At 36.0% G+C, this 20,912-nt stretch overlaps 1 long non-coding RNA gene across 2 annotated transcripts in view; it reads right to left on the bottom strand.

Annotated features, from left to right (window-relative positions):
* LOC112127850 overlaps nucleotides 1–20,912 on the bottom strand; it is a 72,414-nt gene that overhangs the window by 16,223 nt on the left and 35,279 nt on the right. The window lies entirely within an intron of this gene.

The following is a 20,912-nucleotide window of genomic DNA, read 5'->3' on the forward strand; positions in this document are numbered from 1 at the left end:
GCACTTTTCGTACAATTTCCGATGCTCAAGGGTAAAAGTATTAAATTCAATAATAATTCATTTTCAATCGATGAATATAATCTTGTCCGCTTAGGGAAAATATGGGAAATTTTCCTGGAATCCCCAATAATCAAATGCTTGTAATAGCTTCTTTGAGAGCCCTTGAATTTGTTATCGAGGGAGTGCGCCGAAGTATATTCTTCAATATAAGAGGAATAACATGAAAAAAAAAACCCCTAGCCGATTCCGTGTTCGACTTTTACAAATTTATCAACATTTTGATATCGCACAATAAACAATTAATTGTCCATATTTATTCCTCAACTCCCCTCAAATGGAAATGTTAAAGATACTTTCATTTAGCTTAAAGGAAAAATAATTTTTTTTCTTCTTGAGAAATGCTTCTGATAAGCCAAGATCAAGGGTAGGCAGACCGGAACGACCAGGGACAACCGAAGTACTAATTACCGATTTATAAGCTCAAATCTTCACTTGTACATACATATATACATACACAGTCCATCGAAATTTACAATGAATTACAAGCAAACCTTGAGAATTACCCAGCTCGTTTTGTCCGTCCCGACGCCGAGGTTGGGCTCCGGGTGCTGTCAACAGCTCTCTCAGTTCAGCGCGCAACGCAATCAATGAATTATATCCATTCACACTCTTATTCATTATTTACTTTTTATGTACCATTCACTCAATTATAGTGGTGGAGTGCTCGATATACTTCCATCATTTTTTATATATATTACATAACTAACCTAATTGAGAATCGAAGGAGTACTTCCGCCGAGGACGCTTTCACACTATATGTTCACGCTAGTAAATACATTCACACTCAACACACGCTAGGTACACAAAACTATAAATCCATTCAAACACTCACTCATTCTTTCCTATTTACGTACCATCCACTCCATTATAGTGGTGGAGTGTTCGATCTTCCTCCATCGTTCTTTATACATGTTATATAACTAACCTAATTGAGAATCGAAGGGGTACTCAATGTTCCCCACATAGACCCTCTCACATTATACGTTCACGCTAATAAATACATTCACACTCAACACACGCTAGGTGCACAAAAGTACCATTACTCACTGCCGTGCTGAAGTACAATTTTCAATATCGTTGGCATTTCTACGCGATCTGTATGGAGCAAACATGTGGCAACCGACGATTAATTGGTACAGATCGAACCTTTCTCTGCATGCTGGACAAATTCGCGGGCTTTCGCCTAAAAGTAAGTGTTAACCTTGCATGTCCTCTTTATCGAGTGTGCACTTTTTCTACGAGTGCTCCGAGGGCCACCTATAGCTGGGAACACACTTATCCGATGCCACGCAACGCTACCCTACTCTACGCTATGCGATCCCCACTTTCATAGCAGCATCGAGTACAGTCGAAGACAAAAGAACCGGACACTCATACTTTTATTCAAACTTATTAGCATTATTTCCGTTATATTAATTACAACATACATATTTTAATAAAAACCAAATTAACCGAGATCAAAAATTCATTAGTTTTTATTAAAAAAATAATTTTAAAAGAAAATTGATCAAAACACCGGAATATCATTTTTTGATATAATGAATTTAACTAACAATTTATTACACGGCTTTTCTCATAAAATGGAACTAACATTTTATTTCATGGTTTTACTTATACAATTACACCATTTTCGTCGAGTAGAGTCCGAACAGGACACTCATATGTTTTGTAGTTCACATATTGCAAAGTATGTATATGTAATTTTGTCGTTATATTAATTACAACATTCTTAGTTTAATATAAATCAAATTAAACGAGATCAAAAATTCATTAGTTTTTATAAAAATTATATATATTATATGTTTAAAACAATTAAATTTAAATAACAATTTATTACATGGTTTTGGCCATACCATACATAGACCCCGAACCTATTCTTGGGATAACAAAAACAAATATAGAATACTCCATCGCAAAATGGATCCACACAAAACAAAAAAAGACGTGGATAAACTCTAGCCGCCCTAGATACAGTAAACTTATGATGAAACAACCCTCACCAAGACTGGTAAACTCACTGCTGCAGTTGGAGAGGGCTAAAACTCATAGGAGTATTAGCCTGTCACTGGCATCTGAGAAAACATCTACACAACATGGGCATATGTAAAGATGATCCCATCTGTAGGTTATGCAATGGGGAGGAGGAAACCCATAACATCTTCGAATGCGAAGCAACAGATCAATGGAGATTGAACCCAACATACGAAAAAAAATCTAGGTAATGAAATTGTAGCAGCGATAGTCAATGACCTGATACTTCTAAGAAAAAGGATTGAATCGATTGCACTGAACTAGGGAACTAGGAAGGTAAAATAAGCCAGAAGGCTGAAGTGCCTGGGGAGCACAAACCCCGCTTCCTAGTATCCTCATTACCATACCATACCACACCAAATCAAGGACCAGATAATAAATAATATTCAAATTATGCGTTTTATAATTGCTTCTGCTTAACAAGGAAGGAAGGAACAATTTTTGCCTATCCCAGCAAAAAAAGAAACGATTCTTGTACTTTTTAGGTCTATCTATAACGGATTGGAGATGCCCATCAGAGTTATTCACCCCTCTCGAATGGACGTAAAAGTAAAAGTTAATAAATTACAATTAATATTTGTTACGATAATTTTTTAGTAAAAAACGTTCCAGGAAGGTACGCTAGGTAATTTTGACACAGCTGTTAGCCGTTAGCCCATTCAGGACGTTGAACATATCGCGCTCTTGCTTCCCCCAGTGCTTGGGAAGCACAAACCTAGAGAGCCGTATGCTGATGGTCTCAGTCTCATATGTTAGACTGAAGTTCAGAGAAGCAGTCTGTTGCTTAAAAGCGATAATCTGCGCTGTTTTGCATTCATGTGGGAACGTCAGCACTTCGTGCCGGATATGCGGGAACACACTTATCCGATGCAACGCAACGCTACCCTACCCTACGCTACGCGATGCAAACAAGATCCCACTGAGCAGATTTTCGACCAGTAGCATCGAGTATAGTCGAAATCAAAAAATCCGGACACATATTTTTATTTCGAACTATATGTATTATTGTTGTCATATTTATACAACATATTTATTTTATTATAAATAATTAAATTTGACTAAAAATGTATTATGTGATTTTGCTCATACAATTTAACTAACAATTTATAGCATGGTTTTGTTCATAAAATTTAAGAAAGAATTTATTTCATGTTTTTTCTCATAAAATTTAACTAACAATTTATTGCATGGTTTTGCTCAAAATAATGCATTAAGGACAAAAGAGGCGTCGCGATTTGATACACGCTGTGTGACTGTACGTGGCGTGCGTTTGACGTCGCATAGATGTGCACACCCTACCATAGCGTCGGATCGGATAAGTGTGTTCCCGGCATATAGACAATTTCTTGAAGGCGAGAGTTTCTCTGCCAATCCCTGGCCCACCGAGGCTGTCACTTTTTTTAATTGTGTTTTTTTTATTGCTGATTTTCTTTTGATTGTTAGTTTGATTTTAATACAACCAATCATCATCGATCATAAGCAGTACCTACTAAGCCAACCGTTTTGGTAAAGCTCATAACAATTATACTGTGCGTTTGGCAGAAAACTATGAAGGCTGATTTAATTTTGAACTTGGTCCAGGAGGCTCAGTTAATACTACTAAACTGCTTCATGTAGTTTAATAGTACAATATCGCAATCTGATAAATTAGAATAAATCGACGTAACAACAAAATAACGTTTCAACATATCATATATAAATAATTACAATTTTAACAATGTATTTTTTCTAACAAAAACATAATCATTTTGAATATTTCGAAAATTTGAAAGATATTCACCTTGTTTACTTATTTTATCCATAGGAATATTTCGCCCTGGAACCAAAATACTCAGAACACATGGGACATCAGTTACTTCCAGACTGAAGTTTGCAATTGAGAAATGTACCCAGTTCAACTTGAAAAAAAGGGTATACAAGTAAAAATAAAGTTTCTGAATATGAAGTTTCTGTTTTCAGTTTCAGAAGTATCGACTAGTTTTTCACTTAAGAACACTGTGGAACATGGTATGGTCTTGAAGAAGAGATCAAATCCATTTGGCCGTAGCAACTCAATTTGCTCTCTTCTTCAAGAACATACCTTCATCCAGGGTATTCTAAAAGCTATTATGTTAGTCGAGCCATCAAAGCACGAACCTCTAACATCGTTAGCTCAAAGATGTTGCTGAATTGCAACTCTAAACTAAATAGATTAAGAATGCCAAACTCCCAAGACATGTGGGGTTGAATAAAAGAACAACAAAGAAAAGGGAATGTGACTCAACATTTAGTAGAGGGCTACGAAAGGGCTTGCTATACTACTAATAAGTCCTCAGCCCTTCTATAGCTAGGAATTCTCACGTTCAATGAGTATCTTAGACAAAAAGACAAATGGAAAGTGAGGAAACAGTGGAACTGACTCATTGGACATAAACAAACCAAGAACCGTCTTGCAAATTTCGGAAGGAAAAAACAACAGAATGCATCAAAGGAAGTAGGAAAAAACCTTCGAATCCTGACAGTATTCTTGACAGGACACTGCAGGCTGACTGGGACTCTGAAGAAAACAGGTGTAACCCAACACGACATGTGCGGATTCTTCAAAGAATCAGAGGAGACCTAAACAAACGCTACATTCGCTTGCAAGGGGGAAGTTTTTTGGAATGTACAACGTAACCGTAGAAGAAATTCAACCCTGAAAACGGGTCTACTAATCAAGTTCCTTGATAAGATAAGACTCCTTGTTGTGTTTTAAGTATAGAACGGGGGCTACAATAGCTCCCAAAGGGCGCAGTATATCACACACCCCTCACATTACATCCACGTCTACGTTTACATCTTTTTCGTGCAACATAATAAAAGCAGTTTTTATTTCATTCCGTGTTTGAACGGGTTGTTGTTGGTTTATTCCACTAATTGCAATATAATACTATCATAATACTTCTCAAGCTTACTAATGTTATATTACGACTATGCATGAGCTATTGCATGTTACAAAAAATTAAATTCCAATTTCCCGTTAATCCCAATTCAAATATGTAAAATATAATAATATTTACTGTAATTATAAACATATTATATACATCTTTCAATTAATTATTCTTTGCGTGATGCTATGTCACGATAGCTCAAGTGGTAGGCGTATTTAGCCGAAGGTCGTGGGTTCGAATCCCGCTCGTGACGCTGACTTTTTATCTCAACCAATACCTTAATTAAAGATTAGTTATATTGTATATTTTCTGAAGGTCTTGAATATGTAACATATTGCATTAGTATTTTATTCGAAACGATGATAAAAACTGAAAATCTTTTGAATTTTGAACATTTGCTGGTGTTTTAAATTAAAAAAAAATGTAAAGACTAACTTAAGACTAAATTGAATTTATAAAAACATACTGGTATATTCAAAATACCAGCCATGCTTGATTTAATGACATTTCTCTTCGTTATGAATAAAATAAAACATGCTTTGCATAAAAAACACAGTAATTTGCTAAAAACCTAAAAACTCTTTTTTATCTATTACTAACTATACGTTACCTCTCTTATATACTAACTGTGCTTTTCAGTGACCTTTTCTTTTTCAACAAACATTAAGAAAGCATAAAAAATTCATGCTAAAACTAGTCAAAACAGGGCGATTGAAAGCACCAAAAGCATCGAGCGATAAAAGCACAGTGTTCTTGAATTTTAACTTTTACGTTGAAGGCAAATTTAAAAGTTTACAGCTCGAGAATTTTTGATGTTTTAAGCCTGTATGCATAAAACAGAGTTCTAACCCAATTTCCAGTTCAAAATTTTTTAAACATGTGTTAAACTACATTTTAAACCAATTCGATTTATATCTCAATGTATGTATTTATNATAAAACGAGAATTAACGTCGATTTTAAAATTAATGTTTGTAGATTCTGAAATAGGTTTTATTATAGAATAAAAGATTTTTTAAATTAAAAATAATAATTAATAAAAGAAATTCTAATCTTTTTTGAAAATAAATTGTAATAAAAGATATAAATTTAATTAATATTTTGGTCTCGTATTTATTTTGGTTTGAATTGAATATTGGAATTTTGTATATCAAAAAAAGGTGCCTGATCAATAAATTAAATAATTGTAGCCAGGTCCGATCATATAAAACCTCTGGGACCTCGTTTTCGGTTTTCCGAATTCAGGGTTGGGCCCAAAACAGAAGGGACGCGCTTACATATAAATATATTTGTGAAATGGATAATTTTCTTCTAATTTGAGTGTAATTTTAATAACTAGACTATAAACGCTTCAACTCAGAATCTAGAGAAATTATCGTGTCTAGATCTGCTAAGTGCTTTTTTTACCTCAACCCAAAACTTACATGGAAGGAATAATTAATTGAAAGATGGAACTTGGTCAATTGACCTCTAAAACGTAAATGAATTAATATTATATACATTTAAATTAATATATGATGATATATAATAATGATCAATTACATTTGCAAATATGACATTATTCTGAAATTTGTCTGATCATTCTTCTTTTCATTATTCTTCTCAAAATAAGTAATTTTTCATCCCGTCTTGCTTCGTGATTGTTCTTATAGTCACGATTACCCAATAACTTAATTTGTTAATATATTGCGAATTAGTTCAACATGGATAATTTCGAATTAATATTCCCGGGTAAGTTTAGATTTGGAGTTTATTCATTCGATACGGGCAGTTGCAATGTTCAGATAGGATCAAGTGCGATTGGCATCTCTTGCATACTAATCTGTCCGCCCACATTCACCATTTGTATACAGGGATATTCCAATTTCTCCTTTACTTCGGTCCGACAACAACCCATCAGATTATTCCGACAGAACACCCATAACGCGAGCAAAAAGGCCTACTCACCATTGATACAAATTCTATTTCTTTTCAGTTATTTTATTTAACATGTGGGAGGTTTATGTTCCGACAAACAGAACAGACACATGTATTCATACTGGTGAAATGCACTCTCCTAGGGTACTCGATATTCCTCGGGGCAGGTACTCCTTCCTTTTACGCTAATAAATTACATTCACAAATGTAAATAAATTAACACAAATACAAAACAATCACAACACAAACTCATACAAAAATGACACAAAACGACACGTGTGTAGTAATACACTGACAGGCAAAAAATTCCGCCCATTTGTAATATATCTTAATTTGTATATATTTTAATATATTACTAAAAGTTTCACGCTTTTTAACGTTTAATAATTGAGATTTTGTCTAAACAAGTAAAAAAAAAGTCAATTGCTAAGGAAAACGAAAAAAATATAAAATACGGACAGATAAAATTTGTTTTAATTTTGTTTTAGATTTTTAATTAACATTTCAATATCTCGTATGTTCTCCTCTTGCCTTAATTACATCTCGAAGACACATCGGCATACTTTCTACTAGTTTGGAAATGTCGCTTTGCTAGAGGTTACCCCATTCTTCACGAAGAGTCCTTTCAAGGTCGTGGAGTGATGGACGTGCTCTTATTCGTCTTTTGAGGTTATCCCATAAATGTTCGATTGGGTTCAAATCTTGAGAATCGGCTAGCCAGGCTAAGACCCTGGAGTGATGCTGTTGAAGGTTTCTACTACGCGAACGATATGCGGACGGGCGTTATCGTGCATTATAATAGGATTGTCGCTGATTTCATGGAGGATAGGCAACCATGATGTTCCAAAATTTCATCGACATAGCGATTGGCCGTCGAAGACCCTCCACGAACAACAACCAAATCTGTGCTACTCTTCCTGCCCATACCATCACTGAGCTACATTGAAAAAGTTGGCTCTGGGAAAAATTACAGGCTTTGTACCTTTCATTTCACCTTCAACACTCTTTCTTGCTCATCTAGAGATCGGAGAGCAATTCTACACTCATCTGTAAAAAGTACAGCAGACCAATCGTCTAAAGACCAATGGCTGTGTTCTCGAGCAAATGCGAGCTGTGCAGCTTTGGGTTTTCTGATCAATTCTGGTCCTCTTACGGGACAAAAAAAACATCAGTTCATACTGATTTAATCTTTGTGAGCAGTGCGTTGAGATATTTGGACACCTCGACCTTCGTGGAGCTGATGAATAGCTTGAACAACAGTAAGGCGCCGGTTTCGCAAAATTCTCAAAGCCAAAAACCGGTCATCCTGTGGTTCTGTTACCCTAGGGTGACCAGAACCGGGCCTTCGATGGTAGGACCCAGTTTCTAAAAATATTCTAACGGCGTCTCGCAGAGTTTCGTAGGCAACTCTGATGACATTAGCCGCATACCTGATGGAACATCCATCATCATCAAGTGCCACAGCACGCGCAACATACTCAGCACCAAGTGGCATTTTTGAGTTAAAAAATTGAAATTAAGGAAACAAAGATGAAAGTTAAACAGTTTATTGCTTCAGAATTCAAATGAGTCTGAATAAACATTTTAAATTCCGTAAAAATCAAACATTGAAAAGTCTTTTATCCTTGTTTTGGATTAAGGATTAAGAGTGTTTAAGTCTAATTGATATACCCAATTTAAAAAAAGCATAAACAAATATTTATTGATAAAAATAATGAGACAAATGAAGGGCAAAATTTTCTTTTATCGAGAAAACGAAAAAAAAATCCGTTGGGTGGAACAGTTTCCTGTCAGTGTAATAAAAAATATAATGTACGATTACCTATTATCATGGTATTTACAGATAATTTAACAACTTTTTGTGGACAATAACGGTTTATATTTTTAGATTAAAAAAACATAGCTTTCGTCTTACTGTTGTATTTATTGAAAATTTCGGTTAATCCATGTGTCAATCCGGTTTTTAAATTTTATTTTTATGTCTTTATATGTTTTGATTCAATTAATACATAAAAAGAGAGCATTGGTATTAGACCACCGAGAAGTGCTTGACCAGCAGTTGTTTAAATAAATGGAAAGTTATATTGCTTATTGATTATTCATTTGTAAGTGGCGCTCTATATTCATAAAGCCATAAGCTGCTACCAAAGTAAACCGATTTAACTCAATCCTCTTTTCCATTTATACACTAAAGTATTACATTCTCCGCCTATACTCTGAAACCTTCAACAATTCATTCCCATTTCTCGGCAACTAGATATAAAATGGTACACATTTTTATCTTTTAACCAATTTCACAAGGAGTGGGCCAAGAGATTAAGTACCTACTAAGTTATTTCCTTTCCTTATCCGCTTCGTTTCAACTATACGCATATTTGGTCGTTACCGGTCATAATGGTCTGTATTTTGAAAGAACCGGATCAAGTTTTTTCTTGTACAAGCCCAAAACATGAGCAATCTCATAAGTAAACTCAGATTTTCAACCTGAAATATATGCCATCAATGCTTGAGCCTTAGAAAATCTTAAAAGACGCTACACGAGAAAATAAAATCCTTATAAGCTCGGATAGCCAAGTAGCTATTAAAGCATTAGCATGGTAAAAAAATCACGTCAAAACTAGTCAATCAATGCATCCAAAAATCTAAGCATATCTTGGGTACCTGGACAAAAGTGAATTTTGGGTAACGAAAAAACAGAAACGATGATCAGAGGTGGATCTGGAAGACTATATGTAGGCCTTGAACTATCCATCATAGAATGGATCCAAAAAGTGGATTAAGTCTAGACATAGTAAACGTATGCTAAAAAAACCCTCACCAAGTCTGGCAAACTCACTGAGAGGAGATGACAGGAGGAACAGGTCACTAGCATCTGAGAAAACAATAGCTGAACACAGATCTGTAGATTATGCAATGACGAGAAAGTATATATATTACGCAGGGCGGGCAACCAGGACCCGAGGGGTTAAAAGCCTGGGTAGGCCCGTACCCCATCCCTAAAAGGTCCGGGACCTGGTCGGCTCACGAGTCCTGCATAAACCTTTTGGACCTATTCACAAACCCCAGGATTGTGGACCATTTTATCCTGGGGAGTGTTTTGGTTATGTCCTCTCCTTCGAAAGTATCAAATCTTTCCCTAGCATACCTATCGCATTCTGCGAGGTAGTGTCGAGCCGTTTCTTCTTTTGTTTCGCAGAAGAGGCAGAAGGGGTCTGGTAGAGTACCCATTATGAAGAGGAGTCTTCTCAAGGGGCAATGGCCCGTTAGGATACCTATCAGCCTCCTTATTCCCCTCCTATGACGAGGAAGTAACAGGCGTCCGTACAGAAGAAGATAAACTCTAAAGGTGCTTGACTCAGTAAACTTATGCTAAAATAACCATCACCAAGACTTCACAGCCACAGTTAGAGAGGGCTAAACTCAGATTATATACACATATATTATATATACCGGTTACTGGCATCTGAGACAACATCAATATTGCATGAGCATATTCAATAACGAGCACGATGGAGACATTACCTGGGATGCAAAGAAAACACAGGAAATGGAATTGAAGCAACGACAGTAATGACCTAGGACTTCTTAGGAGAAGGATCGAGTCGATTCAACTAAGGAACTAGGAAAGTACAATAAGCCAAAACACAGAACCCCCCTCCTTCCTAGTATGTACAATCATCATTATCATCATGACAAACTATACACATATTTGCTTGTTACCGGCCATATTGTCTTATCCTTATCGGGTCCGTAAGAGGAGTTTTGGCATTTCGCATCTTCAGTGGGGTTCATCACACCGCAGGACACGTATTGAAATCTTACTATTTATACAGATATTGGTTATTGTGATAATTGTTTTTGTTCATATCAATCTCAAATTAAATGCAGAGCATGCCGTCCATGTTTTTCTATGTGATCTGACGAAGCGTCAAGTAATATAAAAGCCATTACAGTTCGTGGTCCGATTGAGCAATTAACATTTTTCAATTAATTAATATTTATGAAAGGTATTGGTCAAGATAAAAAACTCACTGTCACGAGAGATATTCGAACCCACGATCTTCGGCTAAATACGCCGCTGCTCTACGACTTGAGCTATCGTGACTTCGACCGCTCGGACACCAACTTGCCATCTCAACCTCACCTTTTCATTCGCCGGGAATCAGATAGATTACACGGAATTTGAAAAATGACAAAAAGGTGGGAAAATTCTAGAGGTGAGGTTGAGATGGCAAGGCGGTGTCTGAGCGGATCGAAGTCACGATAGCTCAAGTGGTAGAGCAGCGGCGTCTAGCCGAAGATCGTGGGTTCGAATCCCGCTCGGGACACTGATTTTTTTATCTCGACTAATACCTTTCATAAATATTGATTAATTGTAAGATAAAAGGTTACATTTAACAAGAGGTGAACCAAGAATGTCATAAATATCTAACATTTAAAAGAACGAGGAAGATCTTCCTCGTTAAATAAATTGTACGTATAGTCAACTTCAATAAGCCAGTTCCTTTCGTATTCCAGACGGTTCGGATCCAAAGAAATCTGGTTTTGTGCTCCCACTATCTGGCCCATTAAAGTAATAAAACCTACCGCCTAATTTCATCTGGCTTGTAATTTTCGTCAGTAGGAAATAATCTGGCTTCTTTAATTTCTGACGGCTTGAGAATTAAATTCACTAAATCATCATAAGACAAATAGAGACAAATTGTGAGATTAATTAAGTGTACAACAGGTGTTTACTATTTTCAATGGAGCTTTCTTTGCTATAGTACTCTACTTTTTTTTAAATTACATAAATGAAAAACCCAGATCTAATCCACTCTCATTAGTAACATATTCAGTTGATGTATGGAGAAGTTCCAGGTGGGTACGTACAGTCAAATTTAATAAGCCAGTTCCTCTCGTATTCCAGATGGTTAGGATCCGAAGGAAGGTTTTGTGCTCCGAATATCGGGCCCATTAAGGAAAAATCCGGCAAACACGCTTTTCCACTTGGGCAGAAACGTTTATTACTCCATGCGCGCCTGTCACAGTGTCCGGACCCGATTATTAAAATATCAAATTCGCCCTCCTGTTACAAATCGGGGTGTAATCTCGGAATCTCGTGGACCGGCAAAGTTGAATGGTTCAGTTTTGCCGAATTCCTGGCAGATAATATATAGGAGAATTCCATGCCATAGTAATTAGGATCACCGGCCCGGCATAATTGGCCGACACTTTGGAGAAAGCCTTCTGAAATGAACGTTTCAAACAGGCATAGTTGATTTTCGAAGAATCCTAAGAACTGTTTCTACACTATTGTAATGAAACTAGCGATGTTATGTAGGAACACAGAGTTAACCAGAATTGTTGAAAAAGCCATCTTTTAACATGAAATGAAGATGAAGGCAGAGACTTGATTCGAAAATATAAGTCAAATAATAATAATAATAATAAAGTGAGAAGTTTATGGGCCGGCAAACAGCTGAGGTCATCGCTGGCTCTCTGCGTGTTTTTCATCTTTTTCTCTTCTTTCGCGCGTATTTTGTATTAAACTGCAGCCATTAGAGCATCTCGATGTGGTTACTGACTCTCTGCTTTTACATGTTGTTTCGTACACACGTTAGCTCGTTTGTAACTCAGGTTCTCAGATACAGAATAGAAACAAAACATACAGTATATATATATATATATATATATATATATATATACATCACCACAAACACGTCTGGTCACATTCACTCCCCCAGAGTAGTCGATATTCCTCGACGCGCGGTTATAAGCAACCGCTTCCTTTCACGCTAATAAACTAATTTTACTCTCCAGACGTCATACACTCACCCCTGAGTACTCGATATTCCTCGGGGCAGGGTTATAAGCAACCCCCTTCCTTTCACGCTAATAAATACATTCATTCCTATAAATTAACATAAACTCAACACCAGATACAAACAATAAAGTCTGGTCACATTCACTCCCCCAGAGTACTCGATATTCCTCGGGGCGGGGTTATGAGCAACCCCCTTCCTTTCACGCTAATAAATTACATTCATTAGAATAAATTAATACAAACACAGCACTCGATAGAAACATAGAAGTCTGGTCACATTCACTCCCCCAGAGTACTCGATATTCCTCGGGACGGGGTTATAAGCAACCCCTTCCTTTCACGCTAATAAATTATTTTTACTCTCCAGACGTCACACACTCACGCCAGAGTACTCGATATTCCTCGGGGCGGGGTTATAAGCAACACCCTTCCTTTCACGCTAATAAATACATTCATTCCTATAAATTAACTTAAACCCAACACCAGATACAAACAATAAAGTCTGGTCATATTCACTTACCCAAGAGTACTCGATATTCCTCGGGATGAGATTGAACAACCCCTTCCTTTCACGCTAATAAATTACATTCGTTACAATAAATTAATACAATCACAACACTCGATAGAAACATAGAAGTTCTTTTTAAAAACATAGTTCCTATTCACAATAACTGTGACTAGGAACTATCTTTTTAAAAAGGCTTCAACACCGCACTCACTCCATCATTTATCATTTCTACATAGAAGTCTGGTCAAATTCACTCTTCCAGAGTACTCGATATTCCTCGGGCCGGGGTTGAATCATCCCTTCCTTTCATGCTAATAAATTACATTTATTCCAATAAATTCAAAGTCAAACACAGACACAACACAAACACACATAAAAAAACTATATACATTTAGAAATCCCTATAGCCATGAGGTACCCGATCGGCGATCTGTTCTGCCGTGCCTCAAGACTCCGCACAGGTCCGATGATATTCCAAAATATTGCCTATAAACGTCGAGCCTTCTACAATTGAAAAGGTGCTCGACTGTTATTCTATCCTTGCATAATGGGCACCTACGCGGTCGATTTCCGGGCAGAAGGTGCCCGTGTGTTATTCTTGTATGACCTATGCGTATAAGTTAAATGAAATTTAATATACAGGGTATAACGTTATCGAAAAAACAAAAATTGCGTATTTAATATTTTACACTAGTTTTCAAAATTTTCCCCTTTTTTAAAAAAATATTTGTTCTGAGTATTCTGCAGAGCTAGTACAACTTTTATTAGTATTATTTGCTGTTTTGGTACTTGCTGGTTTTGTGATTTTCTTGGGATGATGCTGATGGGACTGCTAGGAGAGGTATGCACGTTTTAGTAAACAGTTGCATCTAAAGAAAAAAGGTACTTTACATGTTTCAACCTCAAGGACAACAAACAGGAACAAAGAGATGCACTAGCAGACCCATCAACATCATCTCGAGAAATTCATACGTATTTTCAGTAATTCTGTTCACACATTTTTCTTAGCTTTGTCAATATTATTTTGATATTGTTTACACAACGGGTCTAATTTTATTACGACCATGCTGCATCAAGGTGTGGTCTTGAAAAGGAATTTTTTTAAAATATGTCTAAGGACGGACATATTTATTTTTTCAACAGGCGATCTCAAATTTCCTTGAAGACCAGTCAGTCCTGATGTAGCCAAGGCCTGTAACAGTATTGATTAATTATACTGTATTGTATATTATATACTGCCACAGTCTTTGGCAATGTTAGGACTGAGACGGTCTTCAAGGAAATTAGAGATCGCATTTAAAAAACTTAAATATTTCAATCCGCAGACATATTTAAGTTTATAGAAATGAAGAATGGTGGAGTGAGTGTGTTGTTCAATCTTTTTAAAAACTACTTGAGTAGGAACTATCTAAAAAGAAAAGAGAAAAGATATTTAAGTTTGTTTTGCCATGATGACCTGAAATAGGTGAAATGAAATGGCAGTAAAAACTGAATTTGCTTTTTTCTTCAAGATCATACGTTGATCATGAATGTTCGTGAGTGAAAAAGTGGTCGATGCTTATAACATTAAAAATAATTAATCTTTATGAAAGGTATTGGTTGAGATAAAAAGTCAGTGTTGCGAGCGGGATTCGAACCCACGACCTTCGGCTAAATACGCCGCTGCTCTACCACTTGAGCTATCATGACCTCGATCCACTCGGACACCAACTTCCCATCTCAACGCAACATTTAGAATTTTTTTGGGGTTGAATTCATTTTGATAAAGACCTAAACATTTTACATCTATTAGGTTTCATGGTCCGATTTACCAAATAAATTCTTTTCAATTAATTAATCTTTGATTAAGGTTTTGGTTAAGATAAAAAAGTCAGTGTCGCGAGCGGGATTCGAACCCACTGCGTCTAAGGCTATTCAGCTAAGTTAGCAGCGGCGTATTTAGCCGAAGGTTGTGGGTTCGAAAAATTTTGTTTTACCTTCTCGAAAATCTTCGCTCCTTCCAGTCGAAAGATTTTGTTTTTGGTTTTTCAAAGAACAAGATTAGAAACGTCCTCAGAACATTCAATTTTAAACCAGATGGCTCTCATCTTGTCCAGGCGCTTCGAGACACTGATTTTGATAGACGGATCAGCGATGTTGATCTTATGTTGTGAATACATAAGAAAATATGCTCGCATCCTGAGGACTGATCAATCCAAGTTCACCACAAATAGTATCTCAATTGGTGGAAGTCGCTCTATTTCTATTTTTCTGTTTTGATCGCGCCAACGTTTTCAGTGTAAAAAAATCCTTTAAAAAGTGGGTGAACACAGCATACGTTCTCATTTAAAATTTCAAAGTTGTACTGGCTCTGAAGTATTCGGACAATAAATATTTAAGCAAAGGGAGTAAAAATTAAAAACTAGACTAAAAAATATTCGGCCATCTAAAAAGGACACCCTGTATATTATATTTCGTTTTTTCTTATAATAATTTTACTAAACCAACAGATTATCAATAAAATCTGCCTACTAATCATAGAAAATATTTTTAAGTCACACGTAAAATAACAATCAATATATGTTTACATGTAAGCCCATTTACACATAGTTATTATGGGCACTCTCAACACGACAGGCAAGAATGACACATCATGCAAACAAACACTTTAAACCCTGACGATGATCTCAATAAAGATCGAAACGTAGGCACGATAAAGAAAATGTTTTTCTAAAACCTACGTCACACCAGACCGCATCTCACGATCTCTGAATAGTTATTTCTATTGTTTGTCGGTTAAATAATAAAAAGAGAAGATTTTTAATATCTGCAATATTTCATTCCAGGTTTTGCTTCAAATTTGTTTCAACCGGGACCAACGTTTTATTGATCCATTTTGTGTTAACCGACCGAATGCTATTGAATCGGGTTAATCGCGGACTGTGCATATGAAAGATAATTAATCCAATTTTTCTGGTCGCTGTGCGTTACAAAGGAATTCTTCGGGTGGAACGTTTTTTTCCAGTATGGCGTTAAACAAGCTTTGTCGACTCAGTAAGCAAATTCTTAAAATTTCTGAATTACACGAAGAGGCAAAAAAAGTGGCCACCCATGTTTTTTTTATAGTAAATATTTGCAATCGTTACAATTTTTATTGTGTGTTGTTTGTTGAATATTTATAAATAAAAATTTAAGGTATAGCTAAATATACAAATTAAATACAAAGTTAAACTGAGTAAAATTTTACCAAAAACGATGCTATGGAAACAATGAAAAAATATTCAATTCAGTATTTCTTCCTCTTGCTTTGATCACCGCTTGCAGTCGACTTGGCACCGATTTTACGAGGTTCTGAATGTAGTGTTGCGTAATATTAATTAATCTTTTCATGTAAAGTTTGGTTGAAATGAAAAAGTCAGTGCTACGAGCGGGATTCGAACCCATGACCTTCGGCTAAATACGCTGCTACTCTACCACATGAGCTATCGTGACTTCCATCCTGTCGGACACCAACTCCCCATCTCAACCTACAACCTTTCGAATTTTTGAAATGGCAGAATAGGGGTAAAATTAGAAAGGTTGTAGGTTGAGATGGAGAGTTGGTGTCCGAGTGGATCGAAGTCACGACAGCTCAACTGGTAGAGCAGCGGCGTATTTAGCCGAAGGTCTTGGGTTCGAATCCCGCCCGTATCACTAACTTTTTCATTTCAACCAAAACCATATATAAAAAGATTAATTAATTGTAAGAAGTAATTTGGTCAATAGACCACTACATATAATGGGTTGTGTAATATTTTCATACTCTTTCAACAGCGCCATTCCTGTGCCACTGGGAGACTTTTTACCAATTTTGACAACTCGTCCCAAAGATGTTCGATAAGGATTAAATCAGGACTACATGCCATTCACTCTAAACATTGAATTGAAGCCGTTCCTGGTGGTCACCAACGATCCTAGCTGTGTGGAGCCTTGCATTGTCACACATAAAAATAAAAACGGTCGGTAATTAGTGGCATACAAGGAACTTCTTCTGATCACACATCTTCAATGTATCCCGCAGCTGTTAGGGAACCCTCGATGAAGGTCAAGTTTGTGCGATCTTAGATAGAAATGCCTGACCAAAAACACCACCACCATAGTTTCTCTGGATTGAAAATTTTGAAGACCTCAAACGAAACGTTAACTCATTCGAAAACAAGCTTTTAGTCCAAACATTCTCAGACCATTTGATGAGATTTCTTGCGGAACAACCGAGCAGTTCTGTGCCTTGTCAGATGTTTTGGACCAGTGGCAGGCCTTCTTTCATGTAATCCAGCTTCTGGAAGTCATCCCCTTACAGTGCATAAACATTAACATTTCTAACTTGTTGATGTCGTTGTTTGATGTCGACAGCGCTATAATCTAGATTACGTAGTACATTCGAAACAATAAAAAGATTAACTCTCTGATATGTGACACGATGGCGACCTGATCCATGCCTTCTTCAGTAACCTCTAGTATCGTGGTAGCGATGGAAGACCCTTCCAACATTCTAGCCGAATCTGATCTCTTAAAACCATCGCTCAAACAAAATTTAAAAAAAGCTGTAAAGAAAAACTCACAACGAAGAGATTGACTATTCGAAGATTGATTTACAAAATCCAATTGTAAGCATTTTATCAGAGTTTTATTTACCTCTAATCCTAAAAAACGGACCGGGTAGTTTTATAAGATAATCAATCGAGGTTTGTCAAAGAGATAATTAAAAATATTAAATGTGGTAATTTCTTTTGCCTCTCAGTGTAGCTTTCTTCTGCTAGACACAAAAATAATTTCAAGTTGATCGAATAAATCTCAGAAAATTTTGGTTTTGGAATTTTTATGGGTGCTGCATACAGTAAATATAAACAGGTAAATGATGTTAAATGATAAAAGAATGTTTATAATTTTTAAAATGCAACTCATGGAAGATAGTAAAATTAAAAAAAACTGTATAAATCTATTAATTATATTATTCGAGAATTTTCAAAAACAGAAGCAATACAGGGAGCGTGTAGGCATGCTGCCGGATTTAAAAATGGTTGTCGAGCACAGCAGTCGGTTTCTTGGTCCACTGTTCTATTTTTTAGATGACTTTTTCACTGTGTGTAGTTATACAGGGTGTTCAGGGTGGCTAGTCGTGTTACAAACATTGCCAGTAAATTCTACATTCAAAAATGAACCAAAAAGTCAGTTAACTATGGTCCTTATCTCAGCAGTTTCGGAGTTATTCCATTTTTTCTGATTTTTAAAATTTCACGACCTTGCTTCAAATAAAGAATGATAACTCCAAAACTAAAAGGTTTTGGACAAATCCGTCGATACCATTGAAAACTGCGTTAAATTTCCAATAAGATGTGATCAGTACTAAACTTGAAAACATTTGTGAAATAAGTGTTTTAGTAGCGAACATTTTGAAAAAGAAATTCAAAGTTGAAAAACTTAATATAGTGATTCTAAACTATTTTACTTGCTTTTTTAATTACTTTTTTCAAAGATGAAGAAATTGATCAAGGAAAAGAAAAAAACCGTGGTTGAAGGATTTGTAAGGTGCCATCTTCCATCAATTTCTTCATCTTTAAAATAAATAATTAAAAAAGAAATAACATCACTAAAAAGGATATTAAATAGAGTTTTATAAAATTTGCTGGTCTCTAGGTTTGGAAATAGTAGTTTAGAATGTTTTTCAACTTTGAAAATTTTTTTTTTCAAAGTTCTCGCTACTAAAACACTTATTTCACGAACGTTTACAAGTTTAGTATTGATCACATATTATTAGAAATGTAGCGTAGTTTTCAATTGTATTAACGGTTTTGTCCGAAACAGTTTAGTTTTGGAGTTATCATTGTTTATTTGAAGCAAGGTCGTGAAATCTTACAAAATCAAATGATGACTCTTTGGTTCCATTTTGAATGTAGAATCTACGAGAAAAATTTGTAACTCGAGTAGCCGACCACCCTGTATTCTATGTGTTTTGTTCGAATACGTGCATTTATTAGTGTGAGTGGAGGGGTGATGGTGAAATCAGCGTCACCATCGGCCCACCAGCAGCAGGGTTGGGCAAAAATTAGTCATGTCTAACGATTAATGATTGATCACACAGACCGTTAGTCATGATTGTAGTAAGTGACTAATTTAGTCATTAGTCACCATATGTGATTGATGGCTAAATTAGTCATGACTAGTAATTAAATGCGAGGCAAGACTAATTTAGTCACAATATAGTTAGTCATGTCTAAATTTCGATAAATCATGTTCAAATGGGTGCTCAAAAAATGAAAAATACACAACTTCATCTCTTTTAAAAATTTTTCTAACAGAAATTTATTTCTTCAACACCTTATTTAACAAAAATCAATCTTCCAATTATAAGTAAAACTACGTCGTTATGAAAAACCAAAAAATAATGATAATAATAATAACAATAAAATAAAATTACACCGCGGTAGCCGAGTGGTTAGCATGAGAGACTCTCGCGCCGCGGTCGTGGGTTCGATTCCCACCGTCGCCTCTGGCCCTTTTTTCCCGATAACCCCCAATTTGAACACACAAGAATTCGTACCATGGCTAATATGCAAGTTCATAAGGCCAATTAAAAAAAAAAAAAAATTGGCCTTGAGCACGACTCTCGAATCAAAATTTTTATCCGGAGTCTGTTGATTGTGGTAAGTCATTGTAGCCAGAGTTGGGCAAAATCTAACTAATTCAATCATGATTAAGAATGTTGATTGAAGTTTAATAATGATTGTATGATTTAGTCATACCTCATGATTGAATTAATCATGACTAAATCATATTATGATTAATTTACTCATGATTAAATTTCAATCAAAATTCTTAAACATAATTGAATTAGTTAGATTTTTCCCAACTCTGTCCAGCAGCATGTGGGTGTTTACGGTCTATGGCGGAATATTTATAAAAGTACCCCATTGACCCCAATTTAAGTTAGATTATTAATATTGTGTGTAGGTCGATGGAGAATTATCCAGTACTTCACCGAGTGAATTTATTTGTACGAATGACTTATCTAATTTAATTAGTATTAGGGTAGGTTATAGTTTGCATCGGTTTGGGGTTAAAATCACCTAGCTGTCGATAGCCCCGTCGGAACCTAACCCCGTTGGAAAGGAAGCGGCGATCTCCTGGGCATTGGGTTTAAGGGGCATACTAGCGTCCAAACCGCATAAATGGGTGATACACTAAAGTCAGCACATCGGGGGGAGACCCTTCGGGGTGTAAGTCCGAATAAGCCATCGATAATAAGGCATCGCGCGAAGCATACATTTTAAAGAGGTAAACGTCTGTTCGGCAGTATTTTACCTCAAAACTTATGCAATTCCGTTCATTCCCCGAAATAAACAGGTGCTTGGGAGTTGGTCGCTCGCTTACTGTTAGGCGATAAATCAATCCGTAACAAAGGATTTCAATGAAAAGTTTTCCGGGCTTAGGTTTCTTGGAAAATGCTTGCTTTGAACATAGTTAAAAGTTAAAATGATAAATTGTATTTAAAAAATAAAGCCAAGATGAAAACGGTTCAATTCTGAAGGCCACCATAAAATAGGAATAGAAATAATTTTAAGGAGAAAATCTTAATCCATACAAAGCTCGTAACTTTAAGCCTTAAATTCAGTTAGATACCGCCGCAATTATTAATATTAATAAAGTTTATAGGAAGAATAAGA

The sequence above is a fragment of the Cimex lectularius genome, unplaced genomic scaffold, assembly GCF_000648675.2.
Source record: "Cimex lectularius strain Harlan isolate CLEC.00 unplaced genomic scaffold, Clec_2.1 scaffold374, whole genome shotgun sequence".
Taxonomy (NCBI): Eukaryota; Metazoa; Arthropoda; class Insecta; order Hemiptera; family Cimicidae; genus Cimex; species Cimex lectularius.